Source organism: Gouania willdenowi, chromosome 10 (assembly GCF_900634775.1).
Source record: "Gouania willdenowi chromosome 10, fGouWil2.1, whole genome shotgun sequence".
Taxonomy (NCBI): Eukaryota; Metazoa; Chordata; class Actinopteri; order Blenniiformes; family Gobiesocidae; genus Gouania; species Gouania willdenowi.
Genome location: NC_041053.1, coordinates 11,613,961 through 11,630,549, shown reverse-complemented (window position 1 = coordinate 11,630,549; position 16,589 = coordinate 11,613,961). Strand labels below are relative to the sequence as shown.

At 36.6% G+C, this 16,589-nt stretch overlaps 1 protein-coding gene across 1 annotated transcript in view; it reads right to left on the bottom strand.

Moving 5' to 3' along the window:
• pcdh11 (protocadherin 11) overlaps positions 1 to 16,589 on the bottom strand; it is a 239,962-nt gene that overhangs the window by 82,684 nt on the left and 140,689 nt on the right.

The following is a 16,589-nucleotide window of genomic DNA, read 5'->3' as shown; positions in this document are numbered from 1 at the left end:
TGCCGGGGGGGGGGCGGGGAGAAAAAAAAATAGAATCAAATAATGCCCCCTCCAAATTTTGACAGCAAAGTCAATTCCTTTGTTTTAGTTGTATACTGAATACATTTGGGTTTCAGATCAAAACATCAATATGAGACAAAAGTCCAGAATTCCAGCTTTTATTTCATGGTATTTACATCTAGATGTGTTAAACAACTCAGGACAGAGCTCCTTTTGTTTGAACCCACCCACTTTTCAAGTGAGCAAAAGTATTAGAACAAATTAACTTAAAGTGAATAACATTTAATATTTGGTGGCATAGCCCTTACTTGTAATAACTGCATCAAGCCTGCGACCCATTGACTTCACCAGACTGTTGCAGTCTTCATTTGAAATGCTTTTCCAGGCATTTACTGGAGTCTCTTTCAGTTCTTGTTGGTTTCTGGGGGTTTCGTCCTTCAGTCTCTTCTTCAGGAGGTGATGAAGTCTTCATTGTGTTGGCAGTGTGTTTTGGGTCATTGTCTTGTTGCATGATGAAGCTTCTACCGATTAGTTTGGATGCATTTTTTTTATAAATTAACAGACAAAATGGTTTTGTAGACTTCAGAATTCATTCTGCTGCTACCATCATGAGTTACATCATTCATAATGACTAGTGAGCCCGTTCCAGAAAGAGCCATGCAAGCCCAAGCCATGACATTACCTCCACCATGCTTCACAGATGAGCTTGTGTTTTTTGGATCATAAACAGATTCTTTCTTTCTCCATACTTTGGTCTTTCCATCACTTTGGTAGAGGTTAATCTTGGTTTCATCAGTCCATAAAACTTTGTTCCAAAACTTTTGTGGCTCATCTCTGTACTTCTTGGTTTGCATCTTGTGGTATGGCCTCTATATTTAATCTCTCAAAGTCTTCTTTGAACAGTGGATTGTGATGCCTTCACTCCTGCCCTGTGGAGGGCATCAGTGATGTCACTGACTGTTGTTGTTGGGTGTTTCTTCACAACTCTCACGTTTCTGTCATGAACTGCTGTTGATACTCTTGATTGATCTGTTAGATGTCTGCTGCTCAGTACACCAGTAGTTTCTTTCTTTTTCAGGACATTCCAAATCGTTGTATTGGCTATGCCCACTGTTTGTTCAATAGCTCTGATCGATTTTTCTTCTTCTCTCAGCTTCAAATTTGTTTGCTTTTCTCACATAGACAGCTCTCTGGTCTTCATGTTTGCTGAACAGCAAAAGCAGTTTTCACAGGTGAAACTCAAAGGCAAAAACAAGAACTATTTAATGTTTAGGCAATCAATCTAAAACGCAACACACGAGCAACTAGAAACACCTATCAGTCACATGTTCCAATACTTTTGGAGGGGATTCTATATAGAGCGTCTTAAGATTCGCACCTACCACAATGTGTGTAACATATACAATAATGCAAAAATGATTAGTAACATAATTGCCTCTCAAATACAGCAGCATGACACAAGTTTCATATACCGTTTGAAAGCTTAGAATATTCCATTTTAAACCATATAAACCATGTGAAAACACAATCATCACAGAAAATGCAGTCAGTTATTATATCCAGTTTGGAAGAAAAAAAAGGTGACAAACAATTCAGCATTGCTCACCTTTAAAGCTATGCCATGTTTTAATAAATCCATATATTCCATCAAAAGTTGTCTCAAAATTTACCTGTCATTAAAAATTAGTAAAACACAGTAAAACTGCTGTATAAAAATAAAAAATGTAACATCCTATTTAACAAGAAGAAAGTAGCTCCACCCTGATTTCTTCTTACTTATTTAGCTCTGTGAGGCTGGCCGTGTCATTAAAAATCCTCATTTTTAAGATTAATGTTGTAAATTCATAACAAAATAAGGTCCGCAGCTACATTTCTGGTGGAGTACCATACATGAACTGCTGGGTTCAGTGTCGTTTCACCATTTACATTGTGGAAAATAATTGCACAACTGAAGAAGAACCAAGTCACATGACTTGAGCGCCGAAAAAACAACTTGTATTTTTAAAAGAACAACAAATGAAGTCATATATTTATACAGTCACTGTGTTTTATGGCACCAAACATGTTTTTATATTATGTATATTATACTGATAAATGTATTTTTCAAATTAATTTTGGAAAACTGTAATGAAAACTTTAGCTCTAGATATTGCGATCCTCTAAGGTGGGGGACGATTTTACAGAAATTCAGAAAAACCCACTTGAGGAAATTATTTTCATATTCAAAGACGGTTGACATATTCATAACAGCATGCACATGGTATGCGGTGGGATTAGTGGAAGGCGGACACAACAACCAAACATATTAATGCCTCCACAAGCTGTGCAGCTAAAATGAAAAGGATTTTTTCTTTTTTTTTTTTTGTAAGGGGGCTATCCGTAACAAATTATCCTGAATAAAATATTAGCACATCTATATTTTATGGCACCACATGTTTTCTTGGAGTTGTTTTGTTTTTTTTGGCTGGTTTTTTTTTGGCTCGTCCAATCAGGAGTTACCATTGGTCATTGCACAGGAAGGATTGGTCTGGAATAAAACAGAGACTTTTGCAGCGCTATCATCTACAGGCCATCTTTTAGAAGTTTAAAAGTTCAAAACACTTTTGTTTATTTTATCCGAGTAGCTTGGATATTAAAGTTGTTTTTCTCTTTAACAAGTTTGAAATAGAATATAATAAAATAAATAAAAGCAGACACTTGTGCAGCTTATTACACATTCCATTTTATGCCAAACCAGCTAGAGGTCGATAAGTGACATTATCTTTCAAAAGTATTGTCGGAGTCTTTACGGATTTATAGTTGATGTTACTGAAATCAAATCGATTATATAGAAGCAAAGTCTCACCTGCCTACTACTTTCAAGCTTCATATTTCATAGGTTTAATATGCAGTCTGAACCATATTGCAGTTTAGGAATCAGAGAATCAGTGAAATGGAACAAAGTGGATTGCGGGCCGGAGCCTTTGAGCCTCTGCACTTGTTTGAAGTTTCTCTCAAGCCCTGCTGACTTCAGAATATATCGTCCTGTGATAGAATCCGACTTGGCAGCTATTGATCCCTACCCAAACCACACACACACACACACTCACACACTCACACACGCTCACACACAGAGAGAGACGACTGAACTGACACCTTTGAACGACAGTTTTAATTTTGCATTACCAAGTCACTGTGCAGTAAATGCAAGGTTATTTGTATCTTTTAAGGTACAGAAGAGATTCCTGTTTAATCTAATTCAATATATTAATTGAAAAAGGGTAGTTAAATTAGGTAATAAGTTCACTGGCTTTTATTTGTTTGTTTGTTTGTTTGTTTGACTGTTTGCAGGATTACGTCACAAATACTAGAAGGATTTTGACAAAAATGTAACTAACGACAGGCCTCACGCCATGAAAAATTCCATTAAATATTGGAGATCTGCATTAAAAAATTGATTCTGGATCAGTTTCCAAAATAAAAAATCATTGGGGAAAATATAAAAAAAAGATAATATTTATGAAATTTGGTGTTGGGTTGGATCCTCAATTATTCCACCAAGTTTCATATGGATCCGATTTGGAAAAATACCTATACGTTTAGACCTATCATTATTAATGGAGATAAAGATTTTTTCTAAGCCTTTAAATTGTAAACGGTCATGGAACCATGAACAGGACTGATCTAGATAACTGCTAATATCTGGCAAAGACAATATTTAGCACTTGGCGGAGGTTTGCGCTCTCTGAGAGCTCTTGTTCAGTGATAAAAACAAATTCTAAAGAATTACATTTCTATTCACCAATTATCTCTAAATCTTCCAACCCGTCTCTGCTTTGTCCTTCGAACCTTCGGATGATTGCAACTGAAAACTCCCAATGCCTCACCCACACTGCAGACTTTGGCAGGGAAACAAAGCAGATGCTCTAATACTCTGAACAAGGAGGTTTCTAACATGACACTTTTCAGTTGTTTGAAGGACCATGGAGAGAGATTTCAGCCGGCTGAGTCGACTCCTCCAGATCAATAGCTTGTCTGTCTCCCAAAGACAACTGCTGTGGCATTCGAACCATATAAAACAAGGGTGGATCCCCCTCCACCTCCCCTCTAAGAGCTGAGCACTTCCACCAAATCCCAATCGACTGAGAAGGATACAGATGAGTCAATTTAAATCCCGCAGTAGCTCAGAAAGAGACCCCTGTCAGTGAGAAAAAAGGGAAACTGGAAAAAAAAAACCTTAAACTGTTCTTAAGAAAGGAAGGAGAGGTCCAATCGAAGTGGGTTGATATTCACAGTTGCTTCATTTAGCTCAGTTGCAGGTCCACTGGGGCAGCTGTAAAAAGTTCTGGGAGCCCAAAGGCACAAGGGCTTTTATTTATTTATATGTGGTAGAATAAACTGCAGGAGGAAAAGTGGTGTATATGATGTGAAACGATGTACAGGCTGAAAGAGTTATTTTGTTATCTTTCGACTGAAAAACATATAGCCATGCCAGATAATGTTTTTAGCCTTGGTTGAAGTCTATCAGAGAGCAACATTGGGCTTCTATGCAAGGCTTTTTTTCTGTTGTAATTGCTGGAGTAAAACTGCAACCTTGTCAGCAGCAGATGATGAGATGGTCTTGTAAAAGTAAAAGGTTGCCCTGGCAGCGGCGGAGTTTGGCATTGCTATCAAAAGGAACACTTCCTCAGCAGATCTGGCTTAAACACCAGCGCAAATTTTAATCATTCTACAACAGTTTATCATCCATCTGACCTGTGGTCAGCCAATTATCTGCTTTGTGCTTCAATATTGGGCTTTTAACTCTCAGAACAAGGGTCCTCTATCCCCCTGCATGTCAGCGTAGTTTTTCCCCCTGGTCGCTGATGACATTGTAACACTAATTACAGCTAATTGTTCAATGCTGAATGGATTTAGCCACATTGCAAATGATACGCCATTGGTCAGTGTCACAATGTTTCTACAGGAAAAAAAAACCCCAAAAGGGAACAGAAAATTTGCACAAATGAATGTAATTAAGAACCACATTCATTATTTCTAATTGCACATGAGAACCCTCAAAGTAAAACTGAAATTGGACTCATATGAATAATTAATGCCACTAACAGTTCTCATTACCAAAATGTTGCTGCTGTCCCGTAATGATGTGCTAAACTATTGATTTGGATAATAAGATGTGATGATTTCCTGCCAATGCCCGCAAACTCTTTTCCCCATAAAACCCCTTCTTTTGTGGCCAGGTTGTGTCTAGACGGCCAGATTCCAGCCTCAGCCAAAGCTTTAGACCTGTGACCACACGCACTGGGTGTAATGGTGTGTCTGGTCACTATTCCAAATATATATATTAAAAAAAAACTCACGTGGAACCAACGCGTTTGATACCCTTGATCAAGTCAAGTGGCTTTTTCCATAGACAAGAAAAGGCCAGTTTTAATTTAACCAACTGGAAACAGTGTCTGGGAGCTTTAGGGAAATTTGGACCAGAAATCAAAGGTAAATGTCTCAGCTCCTTAATGTATGAACTATCCAAGCCTTTAATCAGATTACTTGCCTGCTATCGTCAGAGGTTATGTTTTAAATAAACACATAAACGTACTTCAAGATGAACATTCTGTGCATAGAAAACGACAAATTGCTCAAAAGAAACTCTATCACTTTAAATTCTATAGATGCCCTAAACATGATATGGATTTAAGACTATAATCTTATTATACTTGCAGTGCTTAAAAAAAAAAGATGGGCTTATTTTAATAGGAGATTGAAATCTTAGACGTAAAAGGTGTAAGCTGGTTATTTGACAGCCATATGCTCTAGATTAAGATACGGCCCTCCATCATGCAGTTTTTCGCGTGTCTTCCTGGCACTAATGCACTAAACTTCCTGTAGTGGGTTGTTTGTAAGTAGGCACAAAGCACAGGCTCTCAAATCCCCCCACCCCAATGACAAACCAAAGATATAAGCACATTACAAATCATCCCGTGAACAAAATTGTGTATTGTTTGACAAGACAAAAAAAAAAAAAATGAAAAGGATTTAGACTGAGGGATTTGCTGCACTCTGTCTAGGGGCTTAACTTTGACCACTGATCGTGACACGATGATTCTGTAAAAAGTATCGGAGGCGTCTTTAACAAAGACGTTGGATGTGTTTTTTTTTTTTCAAACAAATGAAACAACGAAATATTAGCAATTATAAAATCCACAGGTCTATTTAAAAGAGCAGCTGGATCAGCCACAATGTGTCGGCTGGTTTTAAAATAACATCAAATCCAGGAAATAATAAAGACTTAAATATCATTCTCCTTTTGGTGCTACACGTAACACATCTGTGCTTTTATTAAAGGGTAAAGCTATATGCTACTGGAGTCGCAACAACAGAGAATATGAAATCATCTGAGGGAAGCAGCTCATCACTCTGTATTATCTTTCATTGTTTCCTCTTTTTTAAGGACATCAGTGTTTCTCTAACGTGTATTGACCAAGTGAAAGTATAGAAAACAGTTGTTTAGGATTTGTGTTTTCATTTGAAAACTGTATTTGTACTTTTTTTTGTTGTGATTTGATTTGATTCCTAGATATTTCAGGCGACCCCACGTGAGGTCTCGACCCAGTGGTTGAAAAACACTAATACAACATTTTGCTCAGAATACTATGAAAAAACAAATATAAAACACAATGTTGTACAGAATGAGTGTGAACACAAATTTAAAAAAATCTCATTTTGTCAATAAGTGGAATGAAACCGTATTCAGTGTCTCCTGAATACATTTATTTCTATAGTTTTTATTATTTCTGATCATATCCCGCCTGGAGAGGGACCAAGACTAAACCTTTTCTTTCCATTCCATGTTCTAATCAGACTAATTTCCATCATCATTATTACAGTATTAATTTTTTAATTAAAAATGATAAAACCCCATATTTGTAATGCTTTCATTTGTTAATGTTTCACACACACTCTCTAGTGTCTGTAGTGTCATTGCGTACTTCTAAGGCAGGGATGGGCAACACTATCACAGCGGGGACCACAAAAATGTGATTGTATCTGATCCGAGGGCCACTTTATCAACAAACATTTCTGCCAGCATCAAGAAAAATGATTGATCTGAGCATTAATATTGTCTTTGGTTTAGTTCTTGTTGTAATTGTGTGTATTTTTCTGTCATTTTCTGCATTCATGTTGTTGATTTGTTCATTTTTGGGGTCACTTTCTCTATTTTGGTTGTTGTTTTTTTGTATTTTCCTGTCATTTTGTGTGATTATGTCTGTAATGTGTTGTTGTTTACTTGTGTTTTCGTCATTTAGTTTGTTTAAGTGGTTGTTGTGTCTGTCTTTGTTGTCATTTAATGTATTTTGGGATTTTTACGTGTTTTGGGAGTTCATTTGTATGTTATGTTCCTATATACAGTAGTCCCTAGTTTATCGCGTGGGTTACGTTCTAAAAATAAGTAGTCGGTTTTATTTTTGACAATTATTATACATGTTTTAAGGCTGTAAATCCCCTCACCACACACTTTATACACTTTTCTCAGACATGAATTAACATTTATCTCTTGTTTAAACATTCTCAAATTTCAAACCTTTGTAGATTTTAAAATATAAACCAGTCCGTGTTGACGTCAGACTGTCAACACGGACACTAGCTGGTCTGTTCACCTATTCAACCATGGAGTAGAAGCTGTGTGTGACCACCTGAAGCTGTATGACACGGCCTTTAAAACCGGGACCAGACTAGGAAGGATTTGGCGTGGAGGAGAATCAGCGAGGAGGTGGTCGTAGCAGGTAAAAGTTCTCTCTATAGCACTGAGCTAGGATAGCATTAGCCGCTAATCACACCGGCTTTTTTCACTGGTGGTTTATGTTTGTGAGAGGAGAAAAAGGAGCGCAGCTCCTCGCTTCAGCAGCCAGTGAAACTCACCGAGTTGGATGTGTCGCTGGTGGGTGAACGCAGCATTAGCCAATCAGAACGCAGATCACAATGCGCATTCATACGCTTTAAAAACTGCATCAACAATTGCACTGTAAAAAAAATCTGCGAAACACCGAGGCTGCAAAGCTGAACCGCGTTATAGTGAGGGACAACTGTATTCTTTCCAACTTCTTGAAATGCAATATTTGGGGCCCCTGGATCACCAGTTGCTTATGTCTGTCCTTGGGGTACACATACCCTCATTTGAGAGACACTGCTCTATGTTAACTCTGCCTCAGTGTTCTGGATGTGTAATTCTGCAATAACCTTCTATGAGTCTTATGGGGTGAGGTTAAAAAACACACAAATCTCTTTGACTTTATCTTTTTAGTCGAGAAGGAGAAAGAACTATCAAAACCTTTGAAAAAAAAAAAAAAAAAAAAAAATGCATGACAAGAAGATGTGACAGCTTAATACTGATGGTAGGGTGGTGAAGTAAGACTAGAGGGGGCAAAGCAAGAGCCCATAAAACGGAACCGCCGCCTGACTCATAAATATTAGAAACATAAAATGTCATATGGACTTTATTTCAAGAAAGGGAGGCATAATAAAGATGCAGGTTGAAAGAGGAGTGGAGAAATTAATTGTCATAAGAAGGCCACATTGCTTGCCTTTAGCACAGACTATTATTCAAGGCGAGTCGTCATTGGGGTCCGCGCGGAGCCACCTTTGTGAGCCACGACTGATACTGACTTCTAAGGAGCTCTCCCGCTGTTCCATTTCTCCCTCTTCACTAGGTTCCTTCCATCTACTTCCCCCTTCTTTTCACTTTTTCTTGTTTCTTTCTGCTTTACAAATTGAGACGACACGATAAGAGATTGCCACAGCTATGCCAGCCTGGTCCTCATTGATAAAACCATATCTAATCCATCTTAGGGCCTCTCAGTCACCAACACGCTCTTCTAGCTGACAGCGATCGCACTCTGGGTGCCGCTGTCATTTTGAACAGAGCAGCACTGATATACACTTTACCTCACGGCTACTGAATAAATATGCACAAGTACATCAATACTGATTTAGTTTGTTAAGGAAAATTGTCACTTTTTTCTTTTTTATTCAACAGCAGAAAAAAAATTCTGCAAAGCGAAATATATACAGATCAAAACAGGGTTGTGGTCAATTACTTTTTTCAATTACAATTACGTTTTCAATTACCCATGTCTAATTACAACTCAATTATGATTACAATGACCAGCATTTTTTCCCAATTAAATTACAATTATTTTGTATCCTCAGAAAGTCAATTACAATTATGTTTTCAAATACTAAAGTGCAATTACAATTAATCACATTTATTGTGGCTGAAATAAATAACCTAATAAATGTTAACCTTCCTCTTGTGTTAGCTTCCTGTTAGCATATCTTATGATAACAGGTTCTAAATCAGTTGTAAAATACACTAAAAACTAATATCTATCATCTAATTTTTTTTTCCCTATCTATTGGTTACCTTGTTAGGCTTCCTAATCAATAAAAATATAGGTTTTAATATTTTTGGTGTGGGCATCCAAGCCTTTTTTCAGTCAGTATACCCCTGGATAATAATAATAATAATAATAATAATAATAATAATTATTATTATTATTATTATTATTATTATTATTATTATTATTTGAAATGTTAAATGTGGGATACCTTGATATGAAACACGTTATAAAACTTGTTAACTGAAATATAACATCGTTTACCAGTTGTTTTAAATTATAATATTGGCTTTCTTTTTTTTTTTTGAATAGAATTTTTATTAAATCTGTCTGTAAAAAAAAAAAAAAAAAATGCAGATGCTCAAAACATCAAATATACTCAGTGTGACTCACTACAACTGGCTTCTTTTCTCATTAAGCAGTTTCCCCCTTTGTATTCCTGGTGCACAGTGTGGCTATTTTGAGAATAACCGCTCCTTTCCCCTTCACAGAAGAAAAGAAAGCAACTCAATTTACCTCCACAGGAAAATAGGGTCTGGATACAGCTACTAATGTTCATGTGAAACAGCATGTCCTCCAGCAATGGACATACTGTACATGTTGTGATATAATAGAAGACCATATACCATACCTCTGTTTATGCGCAACACAGACAAACTTAAATTGTTCATTAAACCTATATTTAAACACACGGACCAAGGAGGTCAACTTTCCATCTGCATTTATTAGTTTATTTGCTTGTCTGTAATCAGAATTACATAAAAAGTCATAAACATATTTTGACAACAGTTTTGAGCAAAGACGCCATGTGTGATTGTTTTACATTTTGGAGGGGATTCAGATCAATACACTGATTACGGATCAGTTTAGAAAATCTGTCATCATTGGTAAAATTTCAAAAGTTCACATTTTTCTTTCTTTCTTGTTTGTTTCACTTTTCACGACAGAGGCAACATCCAAATAATAAACAAAAAAATAAATAAATAAAATAAATAAATACAAAATCTGAATTTATATGATCTGATCACTATACAGTAAAAAACACAATTTGTACATATGTATCGTTCAGTTTGAAAAGGGACAGAATGAAGCAAAAGCTTATCTTGTCCCTACTCTCCTTACTACTCTCAGCATAACGTTGTCAATGTCCAAGCATTTTAACACATACAGTCAACAATATTGTAACACACACACACGCGCACACACACAAACACACACACACACACACACACACACACACACAGTAGTTGTGTGGACTTTTGGATGAATAAAGTTATGTTCGAATTTGTACGATTACCACATGGACAACCCCCAGTGCTGTTGGTACGGTTACCGAAGTACACGTACGTAGCATCTTAGGGTTAGGGTTCAGTCTTAGTCATGTGACCTAAACTGGTCAAATAGGGGTGCTGCGTACAGATAGATTGTCGGTGTATTGATATGCCAACCGTACGGATAGCCACTGCCTTGATTGTTTACCCCATCTTCCCAACACAATTTCTGGTTCCAAATAATATATAGTTTGTTTTATTTACATTCAGAGATCATGTATTACTGTTGAACGAGTTTTTACGTTTATTCAATTTATTGTGAGCCATTTGTAAAAGCTGCTCTCGGTCTTCTCAAGAACATCAACCATTTGTGTTATCAGAAAAAAAAAAAAAAAAAAATCAATGTAAACAAGTCCAAGAGTTTATAAATGCCGTTGATATACAGTATAATTCACTTTGGACCCACTATCCTGGATCATAATTGATCAATCTTCATGAAAATGTACGCAGTTATATCGGGTTGGTTCCTCAATTACCCAAACCGAGTTTCTTTAAGATCAGATCCAGATTAACATTATTATTATTGCAATTTTTATAAAAACAAATGGAGAGCTTATTCATTTGGACCTATACTCTATGGTTATTAATGGGAATATGAATTTATTCCAAGCCTTTAAAGTGTGAATGATCATGGTACCATGACGAGGATCACTGATCCAGATAACTGCCAAAATCTGGAGATTTGGCATTTTGGTCAAGGTTTGCACTTTTTTTTCTTGATCATTCTATAATAATATTCTACATACGTACACTTGCCTATTTTTTTTTGTTTTTTTGAATTATTTTCATGTTTCCGCCAGTTTCTATTTGACATAGGCTTTGACTGACACAATTGGAACTTTTATATCTTAAAGGGAATCACATCCAACACAACACACTGGGCTTAGAGTTATTTCTCACTTATGAAACACAAAACACTTTTTGTGTGAACCCAACAGAACAGTGCCCTCCCTGAACCCATTTATTGAACCAGTCACCCTTTTAGCCAAACCTTAAACACTTTCCACCTGTTCACATTCACATTCCGTTCACAACCCAGTCTCACCCACAAAAAAAGCTCCATTTGCACTTTTGTGATCCATTGCCGTTGCGTAGCGGTAAGCGCGGGAGGCAAAGGCGAGACCCAAACATAAACACAGCCGCTCAAATGTAACACACACATATGGCTAATGATGTGTGGACAGGAAAACACTACAGGCAAGGCTCTTAAAGTATACACCTCTGAAGAAATGGACAGAAACAATCAGAGAGTTAGAATGGGAAAGACATCTGGACTATTGTCATACATCATCCCAGTCTTACTGTAGACTATGGCTGTGTTAGAAATGTACAACTAACATACTACTTGATGTGAAAATTAGTATGTAGTGCGTTCACATTAGATAGTGTGAAAATATTAAGTATGCAAGAAATACCCGGATGTATACTACAGTATATGGGGACACTGCACACCCTGAGTGATCTTACTGAATGCCAAATGTAACAAGTGTATTTCTCCATTGGGAAATCAATAAAGGATTATCTTATCTTATCTTATCTTATTTTCTAAATATGCACGGTGGGCACACTGGTCATACTCAACCACCCCATGATGCATTGCGAGCAGAATGTAAAATCGTCCTGGGACGGGTGTCACTGTCTGAGTTTACCTCTGTACTGAGATTATCTTACAATCTCAGTACTTAACTGCTACGTACTGAGATGTACCCATGCTGGATTAGCCAGAGATGCGCAGAGATTGTTGTACAAAAACATCACATCAGTTGACCATTGATAAACAATTGACCATTGATTAAAAAAACATGATTGTCATGAGCAGATTTATATGAATACAACAGTTTTTTTTATTTTTATTTTTTTTTTTTTTATTGAGAAGTTACATTACGTTTACTGTAATTTATTGCAATGTATATTATAATCATGTTTTTTTTGGAAAATAAATTACCCTTCACCATGAAGAAGATTATCCTGTCTATCCTTTCTTTGTGGTGTTGGAACCTCTCCTGCCTTGTATATTGAGCAGTTGTACATTTTTCCCCAAGAAAAGGAGCCATTCAGCACTCATCAAATAACATTAGCTTTGAACATTAGCTTTGAAATTGAATTTTCAATCTCAGCACGGCGGAAGTAGCAAAACTCACAGCGGAACAAGCAAAAATTAATTTTCCGGAAGTGCGCATGCTCATAATCGATCTCAGTACGAGGTAAACTTGGACCGTGACCCTGGCTTCATGCTAAAAATCAAACATCCCCTTTTCAAAACATTAGTTTCTTAACACTTTTGTAAATAGGGCTCTTATTTTGAATTTAACCAGATATTTTGTCAGTAGCACAATGAAGGGTCTCTGAAAATCTCCAAAATGTGTGAATGAAATATGTTTCAGTCAGTTTTATGGATCACATGACCACATGTTGATATTCTACTTGGTCAATTTCTCACTTAAAATGTTTTCAGAACTTATAAAGGTGGAGAATCAACAGAGATATTTAGCCTCAGTGTTCTTTAGGTTTTTGTCATTGTAGGTTCAAAATGCATCTTGGGAAACTTGGAAGTATATTTCAGTTGCAACGCTTATCAACGGTCATCATCCTAATCATACTTATAGCATATAGTAGACAGTACATACTATACTACTATATTGAGTTTGTAGTGTATAGTACAGCCTATGTCACTTTATAAACCTTAATCCAGTAATCCATGTAATGATTGGATTTTATAATGCACATTTTTTTTAAATATGTCTCAGTTCTTTTGTTGTTTAACATTAATCACAGTATATGTTAGGCCTAATAATGCTCAGAGAACCTCACTAATTTATGGTTTGTGCAACATCATTAGACAATAAATTAACACAAAATGAAAAAAAAAATAAAATAAAAATAAAGTAGTGTTTTTTGAAGAAAGTGTGAATTGTGATTATTAACAAGCGCTTTTCATAGTTTTGTGATGAAATCAGTGTGTTTTCTTTCACTCAATGGCATTTTAAAGCACTGATGTTTTTCACTTTGGATTGACTCGGGTCTTGATCCGACTTTATTGCTTTGAGCACAGTTTGAACACCGTTGATGCAATAGTTTGGCTTTGCAGAAAGAGTCTGAGATTTTGTGAATATTGTTAAAAAGTTGCGTAGCATAAAAAAAATAAAAAAAAGTTTCCAACAAATGTACTTGAGCGATTAAAGAAGACAATGTTCCAATCTAAAAGAAACGAAAACTGGAAAGTTGCAGGAGAAGTGAGTTATAAACTATCCTTTTCTTGCAGTGACAGATTTACACGTCGTTGAGCTCTTTTTTTAGTAAAACAACCTCAGACTGCTTTTTAATATCCATCTGCTAAAATTAGACTCACATAGTTGGCTTTCTGTGATTTTAATGTTGCAATTTATAAAAAGAAAACACACACTGAATACATTAGCATGGCCCTCCATCTGAAAAACTAACACACCTCAATAAATATGATCTGAGAGCTAAAGTGGATACTAAGTATAGTTTTTGGGCTTATGAAGTATGGTGGGTAAATGCATCTCCATATTAATGAATTGATGAGCAGTTGCATCTGTTGAAAATGAATTACATATATGAATCATTGCTGTCACCGATGCTGAATACGTTAAAGAGAACAGCTGTGGTGGGAACAGTTTGATTATCGCAAAAAAAGCTTGTGTGTGTATACGTGTATGTGCGTTTACACACAACTGTGCTGTTGTTTTTCTTTTTTTTTTTTGAAAGAAAACAAATGATTTTCCCCGTAAAACAAAAAGCAAAGAAAAAAGTATTTCATTGTCATTTATATCTTCACCGCAAACTAGAACAAAACAGAATGACTTTTTTGCAGAATTCTACTTCACCGTCAACAAAACAACCTTCACCCATTGTTTAATGTCCAACCAGAGCCTTCACAATAACGCCCACGCGGAGGCTTTCGCCTTGGACGTGTCAGATAGCTGCAAGTACTGTTGTCTCACTTACAGAAATGACACAATGGCTGTACAGCATGTAGGTGTATGCATAGCAATGCTGTGGACTGTCTCTAGCTACAAAGGAAAACACAGCCAGCAATCTCAAGATTGGTATACAGGGGCTACGAAAGAAATGAAGGTCTGCGCTGCTCTGGGCCTCCATCCTGTCTGAAAATGTGTGATACAGGGTTACCTCCTGAAAATGAAATCCGATTCCCTTGGACCATAATATTGAGGTTGAAACCAAGGGTTAGACTTGGATTGGTGTAACAAGGACGCGTTGATAGGGGAACTCAGAATAGCCTAGTTCATGTTATGGTGTTGTAAATGCATTTCAGCTATAGCACTAGTGTGTGTTGCAGTAGAACAAACTTTTTATCTGCACTACCACTGATAAAAATAACCCTCTTTAACTCTATCTTAAAGGGATCCTCCATTATTTTTATAAATGTGGCCCTAAATCTTTTAAATGAACTTATCAGAAAATCTACGTCGAACAAAATGTATTACTTTGCACCATATTTGCTTTATTAAAATGGGACTACTTTACCGCCATTTTGAAATCATGTGATTGATGATGTCACACACACCCATTTGCCTGTAAACATACTATTGTTTTCTATTGGAGTGAAACATTCAGCCTGTCTTTTGGAACATTGAGTAGCTTTTTCAAACTTGTGCTGCTTTTGGTTGCTCTAAAAAGGCAGGAAACGTTCATGATGTCAATGTAAACGTCTTTGGTATACCGAAAGAGAATGAAAACAGTTAATCTATGACCGCAAGGGGGCGAAAGTTTCAAGTCTTTGGTTTGGTAGTCAATAATGAAGCAGAGAAGAAGAGCTCAGTGTGCTGACACGCTCTGGTGGCTGAAGTAAGCGAGGGATCGCAGACTGTTGAAGACGCACAAGCCCTGAGGATAGAAGTGAAGTGAAGCATTCAGCCTGCTTTTTAGATCAGATTTAGCAGTTTTTTTTGGTCAAAATGCCAATTTGTTCTGCTTTTGGTTGCTCTAAATAATCAGGAAAAGTTAAGGATGTCGACGGTTTACGAAAGAGAATAAAAACAGTTGTGACCCGAAATCTCCTCAGGGCTTGTGCGTCTTCAACAGTCTGTGATTAATCGCTAACTTCAGCCACCAGAGCGTGTCAGCACACTCACGCTCTTCTACTCTGCTTCATTGTCGACTGCCAAACCAAAGAGTTGGAACTGTCGCCCCTCGCAGTCAAAAATTAACTGTTTTTATTATCTTTTGGTATACCAAAGAGGTTTACATTGACATCATGAACGTTTCCTGCTTTTTTAAAGCAACCAAAAGCAGCACAAGTTGTCTTTTTGAAAAAGCTACTCAATGATCTAAAAGACAGGCTCCAATAGAAAACAATGGGATGTTTACAGGTAAATGAGGCAGTGTGACATCATCAATCACGTGATTTCAAGAAGCGGAATACAGTTTTTAAAACGGTGACGTAGTCCCATTTTTAAAAGTGAATAAAATGAATATAGTGCAAAATAATGAAGAAAATAATGTAAAAACCGTGGAGGATCCCTTTATGCACTCAAATTATATTCTTCTCAGGAGGCTAACCGAGCAATAATCTAAAAAGAAATAATGCTGTGTATGCAGAAGGATCGTGTCGTGTATCAATAACGTGTATTAAGCTTTTTATGGAGAACATCATCAGGCAGTAAGCCATGCAGTCACAGCTGCTTGAGAATCAAAGACTCATTTTTTTTCAACTCTGCTAATATAATGTATTCAATTTTACAGCAAGTAGCTGCAATTTCAACTCTAAAATCAGATGAAGATAATGTCATTCAGGGTTGGGGTCAATTACATTTTTCAAATACAATTACATCTATAATTCAATCATAACTCAATTATGATTACAGTGACTGGCAGTTTTCCAATCACAGATTTTTTTTTTTTT